Here is a 9,496-nt window from a genome sequence, read left to right as displayed (position 1 = left end):
TATTACATTGAGGCGTCACAAAGCATGTATAACCTTGTCATGCATCTTGGTAGAGCATTGCAACACGAGGATAGTGGGTTCGATTGCCAGGACCACCCATACATAAAAATGTATTCACGCATGACTGTAAGTTGATTTGGATAAGGCTTTTGTGCACACAACACATATAAGCCTGGGATATCAACCATTCAAAGTTGGCCTTAGTGGGAGTGGCCATAGAATTCTATGGGAGTGACCTTACTGAGTAAAGTATTTGTCATCAGGCTATGTCCTCTGTCAGCAAAAGCATTTCCCCTGGTCATCACTAGTTAACCTCTAATTCCTCCCAAACCCGGATCCGGGAGCACCCCCCACAGTAAAAAAGCTGACTAGCATAGCCTAGCATAGCGTCACAAGTAAATACTAGCATCTAAATATCATTAAATCACAAGTCCAAGACACCAGATGAAAGATACACATCTTGTGAATCCAGCCATCATTTCTGATTTTTTAAATGTTTTACAGGGAAGACACAATATGTAAATCTATTAGCTTAGCACAATAGCCAGAAACACAAGCAATTTACCAGCAGCACAGGTTAGCGATCGTAACAATACAGCAAAAGATATATAATTTTGGACTAGCCTTGATATACTTCGTCAGATGACAGTCCTGTAACATCATATTACACAATGCATATAGGTTTTGTTCGAAAATGTGCATATTTAGCAGCACAAATCGTTGTTATACAATGTGATCAGTGGCAACAGGTCATGCATTCTGGCCGGCGCCATCTTGGAAAGGCACCTAAGTTTACGATTATTTATCGATTAGATTGACTAAAAAATACAGGTTGGACGCAAATGAAAGATGCATTAGTTATTAATGCAACCGCTGAGTTAGATTTTTAAAATTAACGTTACTAGACATACAGTGTGCGTTACAGCCAGACTAGTGCCGCAATAACGGCGGACAAATGCGTTTACATTTTTCCACATAAATACGGAATAACATCATAAATAGTTCTTACTTTTGGACGAGCTTCCATCAGAATCTTGGGCAAGATGTCCTTTGTCCAAAATAATCGTTGCTTGGTTGTAAAACGTCGTCTTCAACTTCGGAATTAGCAGCTAACAATAGCTATGTGGCCACAACATTCCCAAATCCCAAAACGCAATACTAAGGAAATTCCGAAAATAGCAATATACTCGCATAAACTGATATAACTCGGTTTAAAATAACTTCGTTATGATGTTTCTAACACCTATATCGAATTAAATTACAGACGGATATAGCTAAGGCCGATAACTGAGCGTTTCAAAATGCCATCTTGAGGTCTTGCTTTGCGCAATGACGAACGACGAAAAGAGAGCGCACTTCGTTCCTTGGCCTTTTATAAGCTCTGAGAACTACGTAGACACTCCATTCCACTTCTCATTGGTTACTGACATCCAGGGGAAGGCGGGTGCAGTTCATGTCGACCCATAGGATACATACAGAGCTTTAAACTGATCTGAGAACAGAGCCTCGTTTTCAGACCTTCGCAGTTCCTGTCATGGATTTCGCTGCAGAAAGAGTTCTGGTTCACCCACAGACATAATTCAAACGGTTTTAGAAACTAGAGATTGTTTTCTATCCAATAGTAATAATAATATGCATATTGTACGAGCAAGAATTGAGTATGAGGCAGTTTAATTTGGAGACGATATTTTCCAAAGTGGAAACAGCACCCCCTAGATTGAGAAAAGGTTAACACAGACACAAAGTCATAATTATGGCAAAATCTTGTCCATTTCCAAAATTTCTCTTCTTAAAAATTTGACTTGAAATGTAACCCAACTAATGAAGGCCAAGTTTAATGCGTTGGTCCACCAGACTTGTACATTTGGGCAGAAGTGTCTGGGAACGAGATTAGGTGTACTGTGACTAACATGACTTCACAGAGCGTGAGCCATCCTTCACCACAACATGCCACCCTTTACAAAGCACATGTTTATATTATGTTTGACATTGGTGATTGTCATACAGTTATGCCACATTTATGAAGCCTTTATAAAGCATGACATATGCTTATAGATGCTTTGTAACACATTTATGGAGTGCTTATGAAGGCGTTATGAAGGCTTTATGAAGCCTTTATATGCTGAATGTCATTTAAAGTGGGACGCTAATGGATCATTCCTGCTCTTATGCTCTTTGGTTACAACCCACATTTCAACATGTCCTTTCAAGAAAAGCTAATAATCTTATCAGCTTCAACAGCTGTGGGAAAAAAACTTTCAATTTCTTTTGTTTGAACCCAATTTTGTGTTGTGTAAAGTTTGGGTATTATATCAAATCCATTTGCATATTAGAAAGTTCAATAGCCAAACTGATCCTAGGCTATTAAGTTCAATAACCAACTGATCCTAGGCTATCACGTACACCCAGAATCTGATCTAGGATCTGTCCCTAGTCATCACTTTAGGATATCTGGCTGCTATTATAGGCTATATGTGTACGTGTGGTTTGTACGTGTATGTTTGTGTATATATTGTGGTGTATTCTTGTTCAGGAGTATGCATGCTTTGCACCATCCTGTGCCCAAAGGTGTAATTACACTGCTCTTAGTATAGTCATGTTTATTCACCAGAAAAAAACACAAGAACTGCAACACAATTTGTTTTGACCTACTTGATTGATTTATTCCTCGTTTTTGGTTGTTGTTAATGTTTCTCCCCCTGTGTACTGCTTGTATGTACTGTTTGTATGTTGCCTTATATTTAATATAATAAATATATATATTTTTTTTTTATCAAAAAAAATCTCAGTTTCAGTAATATCTGTTAATCAATGAGACCAGTCTGTCTCATCTGAATGAGAATTGCTGATACTATACAGTGATAGAGTCAAGTCATTACACCTCGAGTCAGAGTCTGAAGTCCCCTTCCACTGGGCACACACTGGTTGAATCGACGTTGTTTCCACGTCATCTCAATGAAATGATGTTAAACCAACGTGGAATAGACCTTGAATTGATGTAGACTGCCCAGTGGGCTGTAGTCCATGAGCCGGACGGCTTACTTCCGCCATCTTTGATTGCGAAATTGTGAGACATCTGTACGTTCAAGCGTAAGTTCGGAGCACAATTCCTGCATTTTCAGCCCCGCCGACCAAAATCCGTGATTTGTTGGGAAAGTTGAGAAACATCCACATAACATTTTTTTGTCCCCTTTCAAAATGTCAGAGAAAAGCTGACATTCTCCCCCAGACACTGTGCCGTTGCTTATAGGCTTACGTAGCTCCAAGGTCGAGGATATCTGAGACTAAGTCCCCTGTGCGTCAGTCCGAGTCCAAGTCATCAATGGTCGAGTCACAAGTTGTGTCACGAGTCCCGATGGCTGGAGTCCGAGTCCCAGTGCTTCAGTCCACATTAACTGCAAATGAAGTTGTTTACCTAGTCAGATGCAGTGTAGCGGCAAGACGAAAACGTATTCTGTCAATCAAGTGTTTGCTATCACTTTTCTTTTCTTTCTGGGTCACCAAATGTTTGCATATACTGCTAAAGTTATCATAAAACTGCAGATGTTTCTCTCTGCCCGTGGCAATATGTGTAGAATTGCAGGAAATTAGCTTTAATATTGAGTTGCAACCCTCCTCCCCCTTTTCCGTCGGGGCATTGACTCTACAAGTTGTCGAAAGCGTTCTACAGGGATGCTGGCCCATGTTGACTCCAATGCTTCCCACAAATGTGTCAAGTTGTCTGGATGTCCTTTGGGCGGTGGACCGTTATTGTGACACACAGGAAACTTATTGAGCGTGAAAAACCCAGCAGCGCTGCTGTTCGTGACACACTCAAACCGGTGCGGCTGGAACCTAATACCTACCATAACCTTTTCAAAGGCACTTAAATCTTTTGTCTTGCCCATTCAGCCTCTAAATGGCACACATACACAATCCATGTCTCAATTGTCTCAAGGCTTAAAAATCATTTCTTTAGCCTGTCTAACCTAACCTTTAACCTGTCTTCTTTAATTCTGTCTGTCTACCTTTTGTTAGGAGTGAACCATGTTGTTTGGAGTTCTTCGACTACGGGAAAGACAGCTTCCAAACGGGCTGACAAAACATAGAGCTGTAGTCAGCAGGATTCAAACCTGCACAAGTAGATCCCAATAGAGTTCTAGTCCGTTCTTAACCCCTTGGACACGACTAACTCTCTTGCAGCTGGCTGTGCTGAGGCGATTTCCCTTCTTCGGTGGAGCTAGGAGCAAGTTTGCCATGGAAACTCCCTTGAGATGACAAGCCGCTAAAGTAATGTCAAAAGTGGGATTCGAATCCACACCTCCAGGAGAGGCTGTGACCTGAACACAGCACCTTAAACTACTTGGTCATCCTGACCTCCTGCAGGTCGCCTTGCCGTGGGCCAATGACAGCAGAAGGCCTGGTTACGCTTCATTTTACAGCGTGGTATTGGTGGTATTTACTAAGACACTATGTGGTAGCGATAGATACTTTCTTGCACTTACTTCAAATAATTCAACACCATTGCTAACTACCTGGTACCAAAGGGTACAAAGCATGCGCTATGTCAATGTTCTAACTTGGAATTAATATGCGGTTATTAGGGAATTACCATTTCAACAAGTCATTTCAAAGTAACTGCCTGCTAAAGACAGGGCTGTAAAGTAAATGGTTATCGACATGGGGTTGTTTCCTCACACGTATTGCACTCACTGTCTTGTTATCTCCGAGGAATTCTTGCAACTTGTGGAGGTTATGTCCTTATCTTTACAGAGTGGCTGCAAGACCTGTGCCCCAGCACACCTTTTCCCATGCACTAAACCTTACATTCTGCAAACGTTCCATACTGTATCTGCTGCTCCTCTGCTTCTCCCTCCCCCTCTCCTTTACCGTTAATTCTCACCATACATATAGGAAGATAGGGTACCTTATATCCTTGTGATGGCTGTCTTCTGTGATGGCATGGGCCGTGACATTGTGGGCTATCTCCATTTTAAAGTACTTTTTTTGTCATTTAGAAGACGCTCATATCCAGACCGACTTACAATTAGTCCATTCATGTTAACAGAAATGACCTTAACCAAAGGGCCTCCCAAGTCACACAGTGGTCTAAGGCGCTGCAGCACAGTGCCAGCTGTGCCACTAGAGATCCTGGTTCGAGTCCAGGCTCTGTCACAGCAGGCCGCGACCGGGAGACCCATGGGGCTGCGTACAATTGGCCCAGCGTCGTCCGGGTTAGGGGAGGGTTTGGCCGGCAGGGATGTTCTTGTCCCATCGCGCACTAGCGACTCCTGTGGCGAGCTGGGCGCAATGTCAGGTGTACGAGCTGGTGACACGGTCGCCAGGTGTACGGTGTTTCCTCCGACACGTTGGTGCGGCTGGCTTCCGGGTTAGGCAGGCATCGTGTCAAGAAGCAGTGTGGCTTGGCTGAGTTGTGTTTCGGAGGACTCACGGCTCTCGACCTTCCCCTCTCCCATGGGAGTTGCAACGTTGGGACAAGACTAACTACAGTACCAATTGGATACCATGAAATTGGGGAGGAAAATAAATAAATAAAAGATATTACCTTATCCAAACAAATATTGCAGACTAGAAATTATGGGAATTAACAGTAAATGTAAGTTACTACTGGTGAAATAGGTAATGGATAATTGATAGACACCGCAAACAATGAAGTTATAAAACAATGAGTACCCACAAAATGGAGGGAGAGAGAGCGCATTCTGGAGAGAGTCGTGCAATTGTGCATTGAGACAATCCCCATATTTAAGGACTGTGTCATCCCGCGGTCTCAATGACAGGTGCAAATCTCATGTGCCCTGAAAAATACAAATGAAAAGCACTTTATATTTGTGACTGCTGGACTAAAATAAATCTCATGTTTTCAATAGACCCTTTTTGTCATATAGTATTCCATATAAAGCACCCAGACCTTATGAAAATTGCACAGTATACCATTAATCTTGTAATAAAGTGATACATAACTTGACATTTATGCCATCCATTGTGACATTGTGGGAGGATAACCAGCCTTGCAATTAATGGCAAAGCATTTCTTAGCCGCTATAAATGCTAGATTACACCGTTTTTTCTCATAAGTCTCCAGTATCAACGTATCCATGTCACGCCCTGACCTTAGTTCCTTTGTTATGTCTCTATTTTGGTTTGGTCAGGGTGTGAGTTGGGGTGGGCATTCTATGTTTTTGTTCTATGTTTTATATTTCTATGTGTTTGGCCGAGTGTGGTTCTCAATCAGAGGCAGCTGTCTATCGTTGTGTCTGATTGAGAACCATACTTAGGTAGCCTCATCCCACCTGTGTTTTGTGGGTAGTTGTTTTCTGTTTTGTGTCTGCACCAGCCAGAACTGTTTTGGTCGTTCTCATTGTTATTTTAGTGTTCATTAAATAAATATGGACACGTACCACGCTGCACCTTGGTCCTCTCCTTCCAACAGCCGTTACAATCCAAGCAAACAAAAACAAAGAGAATCTGTAGACATGTTGAGATGAAATCATATTTGCCAGAATTCAGAAGATCATAACATGCAACTATGTCCCCTTTTGTGTTTTAGACCATCAGCAGAGAAAGTACATTTCTGAGTGCATTGATATATCAGTTACACAGGCATATAGTATGTTCTATGGATGGTCTTAACGTGCAGTAGTTTATGTCTGTGATGATATGAACAGGACTGTGCATTCAAACATATCTGTATCCATTCATCATCAGTAGTGTCTCCCAGATTTTCCTCACCTTTTTACATTTACGTAATTTAGCAGACACTCTTATCCAGAGCAACTTACAGTAGTGAGTGCATACATTTTCATACATGGGAATCAAACCCACAACGCTGGCATTGCAAGTGCCATGATCTACCAAGTGAGCCACACGTTGTCATGTTTTGTATCATTGGGAAAAGCCTCTATCGACCTTTGATAGTGTGGAAATCAACTTGAGGTTTGTCAGACTGCCTTAAAATAGTTTACGTCTTTGAAGCTTCTGGCTTGTCCAGTGTTTGCTTCCAAGAGAATCAAGTGTGGTATCTTCAAAAGATCACCCCAGCACCGTCACAGGCTGGTCTTCCCTGGCTGCCTGACCCTGCTGAGACCCCTGTCACCTTCTGATCCTCCTAAGATGAGGCATGATAAATAATTACCTTGGTGTACATTTATACATTATATAATCCAAGAATAGAATCAACGGTTCAATAATTGAAATGACCATTATTCCCAGATCCCAGACTGTAGCTTTAAACTGCTGTCCTGTAGCTACCGTAGGTCTACCCATCAATTCAAGATGGAACTTTCTATCCGTTCACCAATTAATATAATATACTACAAAATTCACCTGAGCTCCGTAGACTGTACTTCCCTGGCTGTCTGAACCTGCTGGGACACCTGTCACCATCTGATCCTGCTAAGACATGATGAGCATAGTCTTGTGTACTGCCTGTGCACCATGACAGTGTAGCCTGTAGCACAATGCACATTTGTGGCCTGCTGGAGGTCATTTTGCAGGGCTCTGGCAGTGCACCTCCTTGCACAAAGGCGGAGGTAGCGGTCCTGCTGCTGGGTTGTTTCCCTCCTATGGCCTCCTCCACGTCTCCTGATGTACTGGCCTGTCTCCTGGTAGCGCCTCCATGCTCTGGACACTACACTGACTGACACAGCAAACCTTTTTGCCACAGCTCGCATTGATGTGCCATCCTGGATGAACTGCACTACCTGAGCCACTTGTGTGGGTTGTAGACTCCGTCTCATGCTACCACTAGAGTGAGAGCACCGCCAGCATTCAAAAGTGACCAAAACATCAGCCAGGAAGCATAGGAACTGAGAAGTTGTCTGTGGTCACCACCTGCAGAATCACTCCTTTTTTGGGGGTGTCTTGCTAATTGCCTATAATTTCCACCTTTTGTCTATTCCATTTGCACAACAGCATGTGAAATTTATTGTCAATCAGTGTTGCTTCCTAATTGGACAGTTTGATTTCACAGAAGTGTCATTGACTTGGAGTTACATTGTGTTGTTTAAGTGTTCCCTTTATTTTTTTGAGCAGTGTATAATCTTGATATCATATCATAAATAGCTGGAGTTTTCACACATGCAGCTAACAAAAACATACGGAAATGTCTGCTTTAACCAAAATTACAACCACCTAATTGCAGCATTACCACAAAAATGGAAGAGGCAAGTGGAAGGGGGAGAAAGTAAGGAACTTGTCCGCCGGCCCTGCGTTAAAGACCAAAATTGGATAAAGAAAATTGTGATAAATAAAAAAGCATCAGTTTCATTTAAGGACCAAAAAAAATGACAGCCGTGTCTGCGCTGAGAGTCGGGAAGAAAGTACAGGCAGTGAGTGTTTTAATAAATAATAGAACCAATTAACACGAAACACAACCAACGCACCGACATCAGAACAGAGTCAATAACACCTGAGGAAAGAACCAAGGGGAGTGACAGATATAGGGAAGATAATCAAGGAGGTGATGAAGTCCAGGTGAGTGTCATGAGGCGCTGGTGCGCGAGACAATGGTGACAGGTTTACGGGATAATCAGCAGCCTGATGACCTAGAGTCCGGAGAGAGAGTATACGTGACACCAGGTCTGCAGATTTTGCTGCAAAGAGGCAGAATCATTAGATCATTTGTTTTGGTACTGTCCAGATGTAGCTTGGTTTTGGTCACAGGTCAAGGAATGGCTGAAGAATTGCAATATTTACTTGGAGCTGCAGATAGCACTACAGGGTGATCTGAAAAGTCATAGTCAATCGATCAATAATACAATAATACTTTTAGCAGAAATGTTTATTTTCAATTGACAATCTGTAGAAACAATGAGAATAGAAAGGTTCAGAACTTTTGTGAAACATCACAGCACAGTTGAAAAATATATGGCAAATAGAAATCCAATATGGATGGTGTTAAGAGATAGATGTGAGGGGTTAAATGGAGCTGAAGGTTGGGACTAATAACATCAAGATAACTAATGTTAAACATACTGTGTCCGTAAAACATATATAGCTTAAGAACGTTGGTGAAAGAGCACAGTTTGAAAGATATGGCAAACCAGATGGACATCAGAAATAGATGGGAGAGGTTGAGGGTAGAGGAAGGACAGGAGTAAAAACAAACAAAACAGAACTATTGTAAAATAGACTGTGTCCTTAAAATGTATATAGTATGTATAAGCTGGAAATACAGGCCTAAGTGTTGTTGTTCACTGGTTTGCTCCAATTGGAAGAGGGGTGGAGGGTAATAAAGGAAAATAGATATGTATATATGCGTATTTATATGTACAGTGGGGCAAAAAAGTATTTAGTCAGCCACCAATTGTGCAAGTTCTCCCACTTAAAAAGATGAGAGAGGCCTGTAATTTTCATCATAGGTACACTTCAATTATGACAGACAAAATGAGAAAAAACAATCCAGAAAATCACATTGTAGGATTTTTAATGAATTTATTTGCAAATTATGGTGGAAAATAAGTATTTGGTCACCTACAAACAAGCAAGATTTCTG

The sequence above is a fragment of the Salvelinus sp. IW2-2015 genome, linkage group LG4q.1:29 (assembly GCF_002910315.2).
Source record: "Salvelinus sp. IW2-2015 linkage group LG4q.1:29, ASM291031v2, whole genome shotgun sequence".
In the NCBI taxonomy this organism is placed as follows: domain Eukaryota; kingdom Metazoa; phylum Chordata; class Actinopteri; order Salmoniformes; family Salmonidae; genus Salvelinus; species Salvelinus sp. IW2-2015.
The sequence above is the reverse complement of the archived record's forward strand: the minus strand, read 5'-3'. Positions refer to the sequence as shown.